This window comes from Malurus melanocephalus, unplaced genomic scaffold (genome assembly GCF_030028575.1).
Source record: "Malurus melanocephalus ecotype Western Australia unplaced genomic scaffold, MMel_1.1 scaffold_213, whole genome shotgun sequence".
Lineage (NCBI taxonomy): Eukaryota > Metazoa > Chordata > Aves > Passeriformes > Maluridae > Malurus > Malurus melanocephalus.
Window position 1 is genome coordinate 581,582 of NW_026623445.1, and position 17,999 is coordinate 599,580.

Here is a 17,999-nt window from a genome sequence, read left to right on the forward strand (position 1 = left end):
CCACAGGAAATGCTGGACACAGAGATAAGCTTGTCCAAATCAACACTGGGATAACAGCAAATYTTTAGCAACTAGGAATGTGAAGCATGGCAGCCACAGTAGCCATGGGGTGTGTGAGGGCTCAGTTGTATTTTTTCTGGAAAAGCAAAATTGCTTTTCCTCTCACCTTCCTAGGAAAGAGGAGACAGATCCGTGGTTAGCTTGACTTGTCAGGAGTGTTGTTGCTACTACTTCTTGTCCTCCCTGTGCCCTTTGGCTGCCTTTGCTCTCTGCAGCAGTGTACAGCAATAGATACAGTGTGGCTGTGGGCAGACAAGGAGAAAACAAGCTCTAGAACAAAACAGAAAGTATGTTCTCCTGCAAACCTCATTAATAATGTAGAGCAAGTGAAGAGAAATGGTAAAATAAAAATATATTTCTTGTTAGAAAGAGAGGGAACATACTGCACCACTGCAAAGWGGGAATGTAAAAGGTGAAGCCTTTCGGAGTTTACATCATTCTCCATAAAACAAAATTCAGGCTATTTCACAGTTGCTGCAAGATTTAGCCAGACAGTAGGATGACAAACATCACTTAAAAATAAACAAAGAAATAATTTTATGTCAAGATTTTCACTATGTCAGATTATTTTTTGGTTTTTCTTTGTTTTTTCTTTTTCCTTTTATTTTAGTTCAACATCTCAAATTTTCTTTCTTACTGCTGGCTCTCCAGAGAATTCAAATTCATGCTGAAATGATAAGGCTTTTTCTCAGGTAAAGCAAGTAAGGCCCATATAGCACTGCTCAGCAAATGAATGTCTCTTGGAGATGCACTGCCAGTGGGGACTGTGGCTTAGCAAGTCATTCATTATTCAGGGCCATCAGGCTGCTTTCTGGCCTGGTGGTCCAGGTAGATGTTTTAAAGATGCAGTATCTGTTACTCTGCCCAAAAATCTCTGGCATGGTATGGCATAAAGTCCTCCTAAGATTGTGGTMCATGAGTTCTTTCTCTTTTATGCTCGTCATTAATCTCAGAAATGCATACGAAATTGATTTCCTTTTCATGACATTGTTTTCAAATGACTCTTCTGTTTTCTTCTGCTTGGTTTTTGGCAATCTCAGTGGCTTGGGAGCTGCACGAAATAAAATTCAGAGTGTCTCCAAATGTTTCACTGCCGAAGTAGTTCATGTTTGCTCCCTCCCATGTTTTATTGGTTGTGGGTGTAACAAAGAAGCTGCAAAGAGTGGGGGCATCAGGGTGGTAAAATTCAAATTCAAGAATATAGTAATCAGAATAAATTAGATCCTTTTGAGCTAATAGAAGTAGAACCAAGAGCAGAATTTGGATGCTAAACCTGGTAGAAATTTGGGGTGTTGGTTTTTTTAGCTGCAAAGGTCCAGAAAGAGAATATAGAAGAGTCATTTGCTTTAATATGCACTGCACTACTGAACAGCAAAGTTCCCAAAYAGTAAAACTCTCCCTACAGCTCTCTCCTTGCTTGCAAACAGCGAGCTTACATGCAGGGAGGGGGAAAAATGCAGTCACATTCCTTTCGCACTCCCACTCGCCTCTGAGGTTCTTCCACTTCCTTCCTATGGCTTTTTTTAGAACTGTAGTGTTTTTCTCACGTCCGGCAACAAAGGATGTTTTGTGCTGCTTCTGAGGTTGTTGGTTTCTTCTTTTTTTATTTTTTTTTACTTCAGATACAAATTTGAAAATATCACTCTTGTTTGTGTGGAAGCAATTTTTTTTCTCACTGGTAATTTACAGATTGGGTCCGTTGCTGAGGTTTTATTTAGTAGGTTTAATTTTCCCACCAGAATCAACATTTGTGTTTTCCCGCAACCTTCTTATTYACTTGTGAAAACCACCATGCTGCAACCCCAAAGGTAGAACAATATTGGGGAGTCAGTGATATTGCAGAGATTTCTCTGCCCTGTTAGTGAATAAGAAATTGAACCACTCCAGATTTACCATGGTGCAGATGAGAGAAGAGTATGGTGCATAAATTGGTTCAGAAAATGCATAGTTCACAAAATCCACAAAAGTCTTGTGTTGTTCCCAATAACAAATCCAGTGAAGAGTCAAAGAGGAGCAGATCAATAATGGAATCACAGTTTCCAGCCCCTAGAGTCAGCTCTCCCATTTTACAGAAGTGTAGTATCATTAAATGAGAGTGGAGATATATATTCAGGACTAAATCTTTGGGGTTTGTTATATTCTTGTCCCCAACCATTATAGCTTGGTCTTTGTCATGGTGATAAATTGGCATGGTCACATACGTTGACATTATTCACTTTGAGAAGTAAAACTCTAAATATCAGTCATCGCTTGTCAGGACCCTGGATATTGGATATTCAGGCATTCAGTGTTTCCAATTTATTATAGTTTGTAGTCAACTAGACAAGATGGGGGGAGAGCCCATAGACAGCCTGGAATTATATCATAAATCTCCAAAAGCCCTAACATAATCTTTAAGRCTACCTTCAGTTCCTCAGCATGAGTGATACAGTGAACCTGATTTTGACCTTTTGCTCAGCAGTGCTGCACAGTTGTTATTACACTGTTGGCTTTGGCTTCTGTGGGACTCTTTGGCTGTGGGCTTCTGTGGGTGCATAAGTGTCTTGGAAAAGAAGTATTCAATAAAAAAACACAAGGTCTGCTATCTCAATGCCTGCTGCATGTTGATAGTCAGGATGAAGCAGAGAGAACATGAGTGTCTGCTCCCTGGTGTGGGAGTCGCTCCTGGGTTGTGCAGCTGGGGCTAGAGTGAGGCACAATGTCATTGCAGACATCCTTCGTACTGCACATAAATTATGGAACAGCCATACCCCTGTTACTTACTGGATGTTTTCTCTAGATTTCTGYGAAATACCAATACTAGCCCTCCAAAACAGTCAGCAAAATGCAGGAACCTGCTGGGGCTCTTACAGAGTGAGCTCTGATTAAGAAACTATTTGATTGATGCTTTTGTGGAATGTCTAGCTTCCTATGCCTGCTGCCAAGTTTTCTAGAGTGGAAGGAGGAATTTTTCCCCATTRTATTGCCAAAGCCTTGCACTAGCGTTGGAGCCTGCTTTGCTTGGTGTGAGCCATTGGGCATGTGCTGGGGAGTCATAATGCCACACACACAAAGGGAGAGAATGTGTGCAGACCATGGATGTCCCTCTGATTTCCTGATAGCTCAGCTGTTGCTCTATTCCCTGTCTTCTCCCCTAACACTAGGCTGAACAGAGGGAGAAATGCCAGATCTGAGTGACTTGAGTTGCCCCTCGAGTACCACCCTCATTCTGAAAGTCTAGCCCCAGGAATTTGTACTGCAGTGCCATCAATCCCCATTTTKCTGCTAGATTATATCTTCCCAGCCTTTCAGAAAGCAGTGCATACCCAAGCCACAGGCACCCCAGCAGCCCAGGGCCGAGACAGACATGTGGAGGCTGCTTCACACTAAGATGCCAGGCAGTGAACTGGGATGCCTGAGGCATGCTTGCTTGTTTTATCCACTGGTTTGGAAAAGGGCTGTGATTCTGACAGTCAAACACCGAGGGTGTAATATCTCAAACAAGCACATCTGTTTACCAAAACTGAGTCTGTCTTCCATTGGGTTTGGCTAACATGAGCCAGCAAACCTGATTTAACCTCAGCCTTTTCCTTGGAGTAAGCACAGCAGCTTACAGCTGCTTCTGGAAGGCATTTTCTCTGAGTGGCTGGGTGAGGGTATCAGCAGTTGAAAGGTGATGTCACATGGTTGTCCATGGCAAGACTTGGCTGGCACTACAAAACCTTGCTGGCAGAAGCTAGTTTTATCACTGCAGTGGGGCGTGCCAAAACAGTCCTATGAAAAGTCCTGTCAGGCTTTTCTGTGGCCCAAACAGATCCCCAAGTCATCAGCTGATGGTTTCTAATCCAGCAAGCAGCATGGCTTACGCCAGCCCCACACCTGAGCGGAAGGAGGTGGCACCCCGTGGCTGTGGCCAGTGTGCTGCAGTGCAGCAGTGCAGCAAGGTCAGTACTCCTCCAGACAGAGAAACAGCGGTGGCAGTGTAGCCTGGGTAAACAGCCTGCTAATCTGTGGTCAACTCACTTTGCAATTCAAGATAAATAAAAGAAAATTGGTGAAGTTCACTGTTTTAAAAAATGTATACAGGAGGAATACCTTTAACTACTGGCCCAGTAACACTTTCAATAAACAGCAACAGGGAGGGAGATACTGTGAAGGCTTTTGTTTGCTCCTACTCTGTCCTTGTCATCTCCATTGCAGCCTCCAGTCAAGCCAGGCCACAGTGGCAGCCTGGTCCTGTTGTTCCTATTCCTTTAAAGTTGCTGGCTTGTGTTTGTTTGGATCCTATTAGAAAAAACATAGTTACAGTTTAAACCTCCATTCCTAGAGGCAACTGCAATCCCGCTTCAGTAAAGACAAACAGGGGCTTCTGTGACACCAGCTGCTTCCCTACCACTGGGACATTTCCCACCACTGGGACATTTCCCACATCAGGAGGATGATGCTTTCGTGGCCCTCAAGGGATGTCTGGCACAGAGATGAATTATACCTACTTTGCCTGTTTCAGAAAATGTGATTTATGATCAGGAAGGGTCCACCTTTCAAGGTGGGCAAGTGCTGCAGGACAGAGCTCCAGTGAGCTCAGCCAAGGCAACACCCAGGGCTATGCCACTCCATCCTGGCCCTAATACTGCAGGGAAAGGGAGGGTAAAACTGTGTGAGACTTGGCAAATCTTCACGAAGCCATGGAGGAACTGTACTCAGGAGAGAAATGCAGCCCCTAGATCTACTCTACAAATCCCAAACAACCTCAGGATAAATTTCAGCTGAAAACTGGCTCTTTCATGCCTGCGATAACTGCACTTGACAGAGTGCAAACAGAGACCCTTTCATATTTAAAAATAGAAAATGCAATTAATTTTTTGAGTCAATATAAACCGGGAGCTGGCAGAGTAGCAGAGCAGTGTCTGCAGTGATCTGACTATAGCAGAGGCCATAGTGGCTTTAGAGCTCATGCACCCGTCAGCCCAGGGGGAGACACCGACATTCGGGATAAAAAGCTGCTCAAACACGGACACAAAAGTGAGTCATGCCCTACAGCAGCASGGCTGGTAGGCACCAAAAAGGGAAGGCAGCCTCTGAACCCCCCAGAGAGCTAAATGGAGTCGGTGCTACTTTGTCAAACCCAGCCTGGCTCAGATTTGGGCAACTCAAGCTGAAATGCTTGCCCGTCTGGTTTACCATTCTCCAGTGGCAAGCCCTAAGAGAGCCAGAGCCACTGATTTCCTTACAGCTGGAGAGTCTGGCTCTGTGAGGGATGAAGCATTGTGCACCAAAGTCAGGCTCAGTTTATTCCGTCTCAGTGTTTAACTGGCGTAGACCATCATGTCAGGTGGTGATGGGACTTAGGGACTCCAGGCGTTGTTGCTATGGACTTGATAGCATTTTACCTTTTGTTGTCTCTGAATCCTTTGGACATTGGTGAATGGGAGCTTTCCTTATCCTTCAGGAAAATCCTCTTGGTTTGTTGGTGGTTTTTTTTTTTTTTAATATAAAGCCCAGTTCTTGACACTTGCTAGCTATGAGCTGTCCTCCTGAATTAGCAACCCAGTGAGGTAATGAAAGTCAGCTGCCTTAGTCCTTTCATTTTCTGCTGCAAGATACTTGCACGTGACCGAGGTCACTGATGTTTGGTAAGCCCAAGCCCAGTGGAGAATTGCAAGGAGAAGCAGTCCTGAGCTGGAAGAGACTGTGGCTAGGAAACTGAGGTGGTGGTGCTGTGATGTGAGTCGAGCAGAGACCTTTGAAGTGCAGCCTTTGGGCAGCTGCCTGGGCCAAAAGCAGACACTGCACAGGACTTCCACTTTGCTAAYAATAATGAAAGCAGTTCCTGGAATGATTTGCTTGTTCTGACAGCAGCACAGTTTGGTTGAAATATGTACAAATTAAAATTAAAAAAAAAGAATAAAAGAGGAATTTTTAAGAGGCCTCTCCTTGACTGATTGTTCTCACAGCCTCCTTTCCCTGTTCAAATTGGTAATTCCCAGCAAAGCCACAATTCAAGTGCACAGTGACTGCTCTTTTAACATGATCAAAGGAATAATTATATGCAGTGGAATTCTCCAAACACACAAATCACRTGTGATCCTCCTGGCATGAGGAACTGTCTGCAGAAAGTTCCCACTTGCTCCACAGACAGGCAGCCCCAGGTTGCAGCCAGGGACCGTCCCTGTCTACCACCACAGAGCTCCTTCTCAGCTGCCTTCCACTGTGTAAGCTCACTCACTGTTTTTGGGMTGCCCGAGTTGCAGGGGGCTGTGGRGAYCCTTTGTTTCTCTGTGTATTCAGGGGATGAAGGSGATATTTTCCTAAAAATTGTCTACTGTTTACTTAGTTTATCCTGGAATGGAAACTTTATTTATAGAAGCAACAGCAGCAACAGGCACCCTGGGCCCTAGCAACAGCAAAGTGAGCTCTACAGGTCCTGATAGGAAATAATGCAMGGTGCTGCGCTTCAGCAGCAGATTTTGCTCATGGTTTCCCATTTTGCACCTGTCCTATCTCTTCTAGGAGCTGCAAATCAGAAGTTGCCCCTTTTTTATGCACTGAACTGTTTTCTCCTCCCCCTCAGCAGTCAGCATAGTGTGTGCATCCAGGGAAGGGAGGGCTTGTGGGGACACATGGAGGTGGAAAAGATTTCTCTGGTGACCCAAAGTGGTCAGCACCAGGCCACCAGGGCATTTGAGCTCTATGGGCTGAGCCAAAAGTTACTGAGCCCCTTGACTCCAACACTCTTGTGCTACATCCCTGGCTGTTGTTCAAGCCCAAACCTTCCACCCTGCAGGATTATTTCTGGGGCATCCAGCCGCTGCATCTGCTCTACCCAGACCACACAACCTCTATAAGAAATCCCTGGAGCTGCTCATGCTCACCCCATTGATAAAGCTCACCTAAAATCCCTGCCAGAGTGCATGCCTGGGAGACAGCAGTGCAGATGCCAGTCCAGTCTTTATTTCATCAGGCATGTGTGTCCTGTCTCATCCAAACTGTTGTGGGCACGTTTTGTCTCTTTTCAGTGAGGCACTTAGGATGAGCAACTGAAGCTAAGATTGCCCATGTAATTGATGCTGGGCATGGAGTATTGGAGTGGCYTTAAACTCAAACCTCAAACTCAAATCACCCTCTATACCTTGCTAAATGGAGTCTCACTTTGTCGATATACATAGTTGGCCTCATCTAATCATTTTATCTCCTCTTCAATTGATTATTTCTTAAACCAGCCACTGGATCAGATGGATACTGTTAAGATGCTGTTGACTGCTTGGTGGTCTACACTGTATCACTTTCATCAATTTTTCATATCTCTTTCCACATGAGACTGTAGATTTTCTAGGTTGTTTTTGTTAATAGGAGACAGATGGGAATTGGGTGTCAAGTTGTGATTCTGAGGCGTAGGAGCTTCATAGCCTTTTTAAAAATGCATGGTATTAAAGATAATTTAAAACAAAATTAGTTTCTGGCATTTAACAATTAGTGAGGCAAAATAGGTGCTCARTCGAGAGGGCAGGAGAGGGTAATTCTTTAGTCTGAATAGTCACCTCTGAAAAGCCAGATTCTTGCATGCTCTGAATCTCCTGTGTTTGCCCTGGCACTGCACAATTCTCATTCCAGTGGATTGCATTGCCTTTCTCAACCAGATGGTACACAGCACAGGAACAACATGGAAGGAGAAATACTGGCATCACTGCGACCTTGTGCATTAGACAAATCAGATTTTGGAAGGCTTACTTTGCCAGCATCTGGTAGTCAAACCTTCAAAATCAAAAGCAAGAGGCATGTTTTGAGCACGCACAATTGTAAAATGGGCTGCACACACAATTATAAAATGAGCACTTTTACACATGGCTGAAGAATAAGTATACTGCATCTCGAACGGGTACGTCAACTCCAGAATCCTATCCTAATTCAGGCCAGGAGTGGATGCTGAAGAAAAAGTGTGTGAAAGGAGGGAAACATGGCACAGTCCTTTTCTTGATGAAGTTGTAAGGCTGGGAGTTCCTCAGTCACAGACAGTGTCTTTCTGTTTAGTATTCCAATGGACTKTCTTTCATAAGTTTGTTTTAACTTCTGGCCTCAGTAACATCTGATGGTGATGGGTTCCACAGTTTAATTTGCACTGGATGGAAACATGCTTACTTTGATTTGCTCAAAAWCCTGATTCCTGCTAATTGCATTTAATGTCCTCATTTGAAAAAAACAGAAWAGGAGAGATGGGAGGCTCTTAACTCATCAGGTGACAAGTGCACTGAGGCATCTACAGCTGGCTCACGCGTCACCTCATGCAGTCACCGCGTGGCTCAGCCTCCTGCGCTGATGCTGTCTGATGAACTGTGACCTTCTCACAAGCAGCATCCAGCAGGCAAAGCCAGTGTGTAACACTGCTTGTTGCAGTACAGCAGGTGAATGGACAGTGATCCAGGCTCCCTCCTGCTTCATTATATCTTCTTTTATCATTTTTATCTTAAAGTCAAGTTGATGTTGTCTGGGATTTCTTCATATGGAAGCTTTGCACTCAGTCAGCTAATTTTGGATGCCAAATAATGCAGAGAGAGGGAAAATGGGATGCTCGAGAAGTGGCCCAATTTGGGTCAATTGGAACAGAAAGATATTGAAGATCTGAAGTAGACAGTTTTTGGATGCCATCCAAGTACCATCACAGAAATCTTAGTGTGGCCGGGTGGGTATGTGCAGCAGAAGCTCTGACAGYAACTGTCTGCTTATTTACTTACAGGAAATAATTTGTGCTCCAAAGTTCTCTTCTTTTCAGCTTCATTTTTTTCTGTCTTACTTTATACTTACTGAGGACCTCTTTTCACACTGACTAGTAGAAATTGTCCTCCTGATTTAAACCCCAAGCCAAGATTAAATATCACAAGTTATGCAGTACATAGATATCTCCCTATTTAAACTGCCTTCTTCTTTGAGAGGGTTGCACCTCACCCCCAGGTTTCATACTGGGCCCAAAGGATGCTTGTAAACCATAAGAGAGGATTTTTAAAGTTTTTATTGGTACAAAAATATCATCAGCTTAATCTGACAAAGTACTCCTAGTGTGGACGTATCTGGCAAAAGTGTACTGGTAGTGGCAAACCTCTTACCACAAACAAAAACAAGTTCTACCAGCACAAGTGTGGGTTTATCGCTGTAACTGCGATGAGGGGAGGAATGGCTYGGTAGGATTGAAGACCTTATCTCCCATGATCTGGAAAAGAGGGGGGATAGTGAGGTGGCAATGTTTGCTATTGATAGTAAGTTAATAAGGGTAATAAAAATGAAAGTTGACTGCAAAGACTTGCAGAAGGCACTCACTGTAGTGAGGCAATAAAAGAGCAGATAATTTAGATAAACACAGAGTGCTGTGCATGTGGAAAACTCCTAACTGTAGCTGCCAGCTGATAGACTGTGAGTTAGCTGTGTCTGTTCAGGAATGAGATCCTGGAGTTGTAATAGCTCTGTGAAAACAGCCTCTTGTTCTTTGATAGCAGTGCAAAACAAACCAAACAGCAGGAGTTATTAGGAAAAAAGCAAAAAAAACAGAGCCATACAAATTTGCTAGTTCTGCCTTTTCATCTCAGAAAATGTGTATTAGAAATAAAAAGGCACCACAGTTGTGAGGATAACCTTTTTTATAGTGCAATTTCTACATGCTTGGGACTCCCTTGTCAGGAACAGGAGTGAAAGAGTAGTATAGAAGTGCTGACAACCACAAATGCCCTCCAGCAAGTCTGCTAGAAATTATTTGGGCTCTTTCTTTTCATACAAGACCTGTGGGACATCCACTATGTTGATGTGGTGCTGGGCTTTAGAGRAACAGAAGGAACAGTTGCAGCTAAACTGTAGAATTCACTCCTACGTGATTCTGTGTTGCTAACAATGTGCAAGGTAAAAGGCAATTAAACGTATCTCAGGAAGGAAAAAAAAATGACAGCCATGAAGTGCAAACACCCCAGCTCTTTCTCCGGAGATCCCTAAACTAGAAACATCTGGCAGTRGAAGGAAAATACAAAGGATTTATTCCTATGTGTTTCCCTAATTCCCATCCTCTTCCCTATGTACCTTCTATCAGTCCGAGATGGAGATAGGACATAAAGACAGACTGACCTTGGGGCTGATTCAATTCTTAGATTGGCATAACTAATTTATACCAATTTTATTCAGATATAGTGCTGGGATTATGAGATGAGTAGTAAAGAATCAGTGTGGAACTGACATTCTCCTGCAAAAAAAGTAAAAAATKATCACATTAAAATAGTTTTTTGAAAAAGAATCCAGTGAGAAATTGGAAATTTAAAAAGTAGTCATTTGAATATTGGAAAAGCATCATGCAAGTCTTCCTAATAATTTTCTGCTCCTCTCTGTCATTAGCCTATTTCACATACAATCKAAGCTTTCAGTAACTTGCAAGCTAYGTCTCACATTTTGAAAGTTCACCTGATGCAAAAACAGTGAAAATAAATTGATTAGACTGTCTCGGTTTTTCCAACTCCTGAGAASAAGGAAGACTACTTCAACTCCCCTTCCCGCAGACAGCCATCTGTAACACTCTCACCACTGCAGTCACTCAGGCTGTCCACAGCTTTAGGAAGAGGCACAGGGTTGGCCCACAGGGTGAGCGAACTTACAGGCTGACCCTTGTAGATACTGGTTCTTTCTAATAAAGCTGCTTTTTCTCCAACCCTAAACTTTCCAGCCTGATGCCTGCACCCTCAGGTTTTCTGGCTGCTAATAAGGTTTGTTAGACAACTCTTAGGCTTCACCACAGATTTAGGTGCAGGGCAATGGATCATCAAGTTTAGAAGTGAACACCAAGAGTGCTTTCAGAAGAGCTGTAGAAAGTAGGGAATTAATTATTAAGAAGTAATTACCACAGAAAGAGGATTCAGTCAAAGTAGGGATTTAAAACTTATCTGTCAGACTAGTGTTCTTCCCTGTGGATGCTTGTACAGAAATGTGGAGCTGCTGATAGTGCCAAACATGCACATAAACAGCAGTGTGTTGATGCTGGATTTATGAGAGGGGGATGCACAGCTGATACCATCACTTGCACAAATACATGATTAAAGAGCCGTGCTCCAAGCAGCCACTGCAATGACTGGAACTGGGGAGTTAAGGAAGGAGTTGCTCATGTTTCTCTTCTAGCCCGACGCTGTGGCCAAGAGGAGCTGTGGTGTGTGGGTGCTGATGAGAAAGAACTGGTGACACTTTCTACAAATGTATGCTCATCCCAGCTGCAGCTTCACATGCATGGGACAGCAAGCACCTTGGAGAAACACCTCTCCCTGGGACACCAGATGGCTGCTTATCCTTCTCAGGGAGGAAGTGGCTTCCATTTAAGGAGCTGGAGAGGTTCTTGGCAGGGATTGCAGCAAAGCATCCCAAACTCTGGATCCCACTGGCAGAAAGGCCAGGGGCAGCTTGAGCTCATGCTTTGGAAGTACCCATTTTTGTCAGCTAGAAATTTTCCAGAATTTAAAAAAAAAAAAAAAAAAAAAGGGGGGGTATAAGGAAGCTATTAAAGATATAAAATAAACTTGAAGCGGGGAGGAAAGTGTGTTTCATTGAGGAACCGTGCACTTTATTTCAGGGGAGGATCAGTAAATGCTTATTATTTTAACAAAGACTTTTTCTGTCGTGAACWAGAGAAGCAGATGTTTAAAAGACGGACAGGAAGCGGCTGTGACAAATGAAAGGATTTTTGATTGAATTCATGAGCTGTGTTTCCTGCCAGTAATTCATTCAGCTGTAGGCTAGATCAAAACATAATATTATGGTTTAATCAGCATGCTTTTTAACACGAAGCCAGGATATACAAGCTCTTGGTGCTACAGGTAAAAAGCCATTAGTACACTTGGCTCAGAAGCTTCTTTTTAAAGCATTATTCATTCTTTTTCTTTTAAGCAAATACGTTGTCTATCAGCAAACACCTGTGAACTCCTAGAGAGCTGTGTTTTGGAGTATGCACAAGCAGGTGTAGAAAGGGTAAAGCACTTTCAGGGCATGGCAGATGAAATAGGCTGCCTGAAACTAAAATTTTACTTGCACTGCAGTCAGAGAAAACTCAGTTTCCTGCCTACTGCAGCGAACATTCGATCAAGCTGGTRTGTGTGTGTGTATGTGTATGCACAGTGCGAGTGTTAATTTTGATGTTTTCTGCATCTCTCCCGTCCCCTAATGAATTCTATTTGTTTACAGCCTCAAGGAAAGCTTGTCACTAGAAATTTCCTTTTGAGTTTTCAGCTCAAGATTTCACAACCACAGCACCATTGCAACACAGTGATAAACAAGCTGAGGGAGGCAACTCTGGAGAATTGAGGCTTCTCTTTTTCACCATTTAGTTAAGTAAATAGTTACCAAATGTGCTGAGAGATAGAGAACTTTATCCCTAGCTGTAATGACTGTTAGGTAAAGTGGATTTTTTTGCTATCCAAATAATTAGAGTAAGCCCAGGAACTGCTTATCCTTACACCACTCCTGGTCAGAAAAGGTCAGATGCTGGGATGTACTTCTTGGACACAGCACTGGGCTATAGGCTGTAGGGGAGCAGTGAAAATGGAAAAGAGGGGTTGCARAACCTGCCTAAAGCTTAAGCCCACCAAATGGATTTACGTTTTTCAGGGCAAACACAGGATCTGGCTGAAGCCAAGACGTGCCCCATACACAGATACCAGCTGCCCTCTATCCCCCTTGGCCAGGCTCTCGGAGGAGGGATGAGGACACTAAAGCAGCCTCTACCAGGTTTCCTACCCTGCAGGGCTGCAGTCAGGGTGTCTCAAGGCCTCATCCTGCACCCAGTGTCTCCAGTGCAGGCCTTAGTCCTTGCCTTATAAGCACAATATCCATAGATCTGCTGTGCTTACCAGGCAGGCTTTTCCTGCCCCATTTAGTCCACCCTCAAGTTTCTGCAGATGACTCTCTCATTATATCAGTGTATTGGGAAGTCCTGCAGTCATGATCTTCAGGGTRCTCTGGGATAATGTGGATAAAGGCTGCTTTCTGGAGGTTGGGAAGGAACTACACAGCGCAGATCTTCCTTGCAGAAAAAAAATTAGTACTGCTTTGGGTCAACCAAAATTTTTAAACAATACTTGTGAAATTTAGCACGTGGTTTTAGTGACGGCAGAACAGGCATATCTTGACATTTTTGAAATATCTGAAGTGGTTTGTTTTTTTGCTGGGAAACAAAGTTTTGTTTTGCAGTTTGTCTCAGCTTTGTAATAATAAATTACAGTAAGAAAGAAAAATCATTCCAGGAAAACTAAATTCAATTTCAAAATTTCAGTTTAAACTGAATGCATATTTTTTTGTTCAACCCAACTTGCATAAGTCTTTTCACTTCTTTGACTATTAACAAAAGTGGATTTTTCCACTGCTCAAGAAGTAATAATTTTTAAAATATTTCCCTGTTTCTGTTTATGGCAGTGTCCAGTATAATTATTGATATGAGAAAGCTGATCAGATGTGGAGGACCAGGTCCCTAACTCATGCAGAGAAGACACATCACACATTTAAAGGCACATCACACACTAAGCCARTTGTGCTAAAAAATAGAGACAGGGGAACTAAATTTACTTTTACTCTCTCCAGTAGCAGAAAACAGAGGAGCTGCCTSATCTTTCGGTATACAACCTGATCCCACATCAGAAGAGCTAAAGAAGGTGTGGTGGGATCTGCTGCCAGACAGCTGTTTGAAGCCACTCAAATCATAGAATCATTGAATGATTTTGGTTGGAAAGGACCTTTGAAGGTTATATGGTTCCAAACCCATTGCAATGAGCAGGGGCATCTTTCACTTGATCAGATTGCTCAGAGCCCTGTCCARCCTCACCTTGAATGTTTCCAGGGATGGGGTATCCACAACTTCACTGGGCAACCTGTGCTGGTGTTTCACTACTTTCATYGTAAAAAAAATGACTTCTTTATAGGCTAGAGGTTTGAGAATGGTTGGAGTTTTCCAGTCTCCCAGCTGACATGCAGCATGCACTAATCCTCTCTGTGGTGTAGCTGGGGAGGAGGGTCCCCAGGTCCTTCTGTCCCATAAAACATTTTCACTGCCAGAATTACACCCAGTAAGTGGTGGTTCCTTGGCAAACAGTACAATTGTTAAATGTCAGCTACTGCTTACGGTTTAATTGCTTTTGAATTTTAGCTAGCAGCTCCTCATTCATAGCAAATTGGCATTTTGTACATTCAAGATTGTGCTATTAGCTGCACAATAGAGAGGCTGGTTTTCTGTAAATATTGAGATTTGGTAATTATAACCCGACAGTTATTAACACTCCATGGCAGATAAATGCTTCAGCTGCTGAATGTGCTGTGGGCAAACCTCCTTCCGGAAGGAGCATCTTATCAGTGAGTGGAGGAAGGCTCAAGCTGCCATACTCCATTAACACCATGTTAATGAGCCAAGAGCCCACGCACCACAATGAAAACATACCCTGAAGTGTAGCAGATGGGTTTAGAAGCCAAAGCCACACAATGGGGAAACCTAGAAAATCATAGCTGAATTCAATAGAAAACAAAAGCTGGGCAGCTTGGCCTTCCTTGTAGTAAATACCCTGGAGTAACAGACATTCCTGGATCTTACTGGGTGAAATTGTAGCCGTGCAGGACCCTCCAATGATTTCAGGAGGACTTGGGTCTCAGCTGGTTACAGGCAGTATGTCAAAACCCATCCTGAAACCACTGCTGATTGCCTGTGCTCTGCACTGGTGTCTCCAGCAAAATCCTTCAGTGATGCTCACAAAGGACTTGTGATTCAGTCCTTCTGATAACTGTGCTGCTTCACACATCTTGTTGCTAGAGCTGCTTAAAATAAAATAAACAAAAGCAAGTTGACAAATGTGACTGAATCAGTGTGGGGGGAAGTACTAACACATTAATCATGTAAATGATTAACAACTGTCTATTAGTCATATGTGATCGACACTTCCCCACATGCTAGTAAAAGTGCTACAGCATCATTCCTAATATTAATGAAGTCATRGCAGAAAAAGCCCTCACAGTTTGCTGGGAGACAATTGTTGTTGTTTATGGTTTTAAAGAATTTATTCTTTTACAGGCCAGTGTAAGTCAGTTCGCCTCTCCACCAGAGCTACATCACTGCACCTCATTGTCATTAGGGAGGGTGTTATGTATGTGAACCACAAAATTAAAATGAAGTAGCTTTCAGTTGTATATCCCAGACAGAGCAAATGCATCCTTGAAGCCCTTGGATGAAGCTGTGTGCAACTACTGTTCTTCCAGTGCTGTGGTTTGTAGGCAGTGGTGCTGGTATCAGTATGAGTGTTCTGCACATCAATGATCTCAAGTGGAGGAAGCCACTGCCTGTTTTCCAGGAGTTGTGATACATTATGGAATTCTGGGGCAAAACTGCTTACCCAGGAGGTTGTGACACAGTGGTTATTGGGAAAGACTTTTTAGTTAAAAATGCCATTTCCAGTCATCCAGAGGGATGCTATTTGCATTTTCCATCCCTGCCCTGGTTTTTGGTGTCAGGTTGCCCAGGGAAGAGGCAACTAAGGCCCTGCAGCTTCCACTGTTCAGTGATCTTTGCAACATGGAGATCCTCGACTCCATGTRTGCCTGCTCAGAAAAAGGGTAAGAACCAGGGATCAATCATATAAAAAAGGTCTTATTAAAAATAGAGCAGGGAAGGGGTGAGGACTGCAATGTACACCTGATCCTCCAAAGGGGCCTCCTGCCCAGGGCCAATCTGGAAAGTGAGGCTCTTGGTAGAAAGGAACTTGGCCAGMGTTCATGGTGCCAGGTCTGGCAAGATGGGAACACAGCCCCAAACACATGCTTCCAGTTTCCAGTGGCCCAGAAGAGATTTTGGTTAAGAATGCAGATGCCTATATTAAACATATTAAAGTGATAGTTAGCTCTGTGATTTTCCACGTCAGATCTGCAGAGAGCAAAGACTTTAGGGCAGCTTCACCATGCTATTCTGATACAGGATTCTTATCAGGGTCATTTTTCATTAGCAAAACCTTTCTTTCCATCCCTCTGCTACAAACAGGGCTTGTCACCTGTTTCCCATCTGTTTTCATTATAGAGGAGAAGTAATTGGTACATCTGGGCGTTATTGGAGAAATGGCTTGGCTGAAACTATAGTGTGGTAATTATAGACTGGACTGAGCCATKCCTATGTATGGTATGTACATTTGCCTCTGAGTGTGTGATATTGTCACGTGTCCATTCAGACGGCTTTTTGGGGGAAGAGGGAGGAGAGAGGGGGGCAGTGTGGAAAGTTGACTATGTTTGACCTATCTTGCGCAAGKGCAGTAAGCCTCAAAGATATAAAATCGCTGCCATCACAGCAGAAAAACAACAGTGTGACCCACTGTGAAATGGACCAGTGGCTTGTGTTCCAAGTGGCTTGTTTTCCTGGGGAATCAATTATCCCATGCATGACACTTGCTTCTGGTCTTTTGTAGCTACAAGGAGCCACCATACCAAAATAGCTCATTTTCAGTTTTGGTGGTGCTTTCTGCTAAATAGCAACACGTGACTGCTGGTCCCTCACTGAAGCCAATAATCTAATTCAAAGTGGGACAGCAGGCTCTGGCAGCAGCCTGAAGGAGAGGGAGCCAGAAACCTCCAATGGCCCTGTCTGTGTGTGTGTGCTTTCAGTGGGGYTCCCAGACATATCTTCACAAACTCCCATCAATCCTTCCCACACATGACCCTTTGAGTGCAGGAGAAAGYGYTGGAAGCCTCAGTGGTGTTTTACACGGTTGGTACATGGCACAYCACAGAGCCACATAATCACAGARTAGYTGAGGTCAGCAGGGATCTCTGATGATCATCTGGTCCAACCCCCCTGCTCAAGCAGGGCCACTTGGAGCCAGCTGCCCAGGACAATGTCCAGGGAAATGGATCGTGTCTATTGCACCAAGCTGGTAGCATCTGTTTTGGGCCTTGGGGTTTGGGTAGAGTTCTGTGTTGCCCAGGAGGATATTAAAGTTCAGAGGGTTTWGCCTTGAGGGAGACCTGAGTGTAAGATGCTGCTGCATTAACTGAGCCAGMCCCAGGCAAAACTGGATGGGTAATGAGATTTGGACCTTGGCAGTCTCTTGACATGTCACTGCTATGCTGTGTGTTTGGAGAGGCATAGGATTTCAAAATACAGGGGAAAGATAAACTTTCTGGAGTTAGGCATGCTTCTGGGGTCASTCTGGCTTGCCACTTGTGTCATTTCCATAGTACAGTGTATAGCATTCGCAGGGGGATACCACCATGGAAAGAGCTTTTCCATAGGAAGGGTCATTCTCTCTACCCCATGGGCTGCTATAGCCTGCAATTTCTCCAAGTATAATTAACTTACGTGCKTATTTTAGGCTAGTGACAGCTTGTGTTCAAACTCTTTCCTGTTTTCATTTCTCACATGAAATTGTGATTCCTCTTCTGATCTGTAGTGAGCAAGATATTACCAAAATACCAAAAATCAAAATATCAATTATCAAAATATCAAAAATCAAAATATTATAAAAATATTATCAAAATATCATGTATTATAAAAATATCAAATTAGATGTGTTAAAGTCATCCTATATATACAGAAAAATCCACAGACAAATGGGAATGGGGAGAACTTGAGCTGTGACCCAAGTGAAAGTGGCATTTGCAGAAGACAGAGAAGGACAGGGAATTGGCACTGGACACTGCAAACTCCACATCAGTTGACTATCCAGCCAGAGACTAACATTTTTATTTCTTTCTTTTACCTTTTTCTCCAATCAGGGAAAAATCACGTCCTTTTGGGCTAGGTTAAAACGGAGCAATCTGTTCATTTAGCTGCTGAGAAGGGAAATTAACTTCATTCTTATCCGTCTAGCTTATTAGCACAAATATTGCAGCTGCATTATCCTATCCCACATAAAACCCTGTACAGTAGAGCCTTTTAATTGTCTGGCTAATTGTTTGGCCTCAGAGCTGTCTATTTCYGATTGTCTAATTCT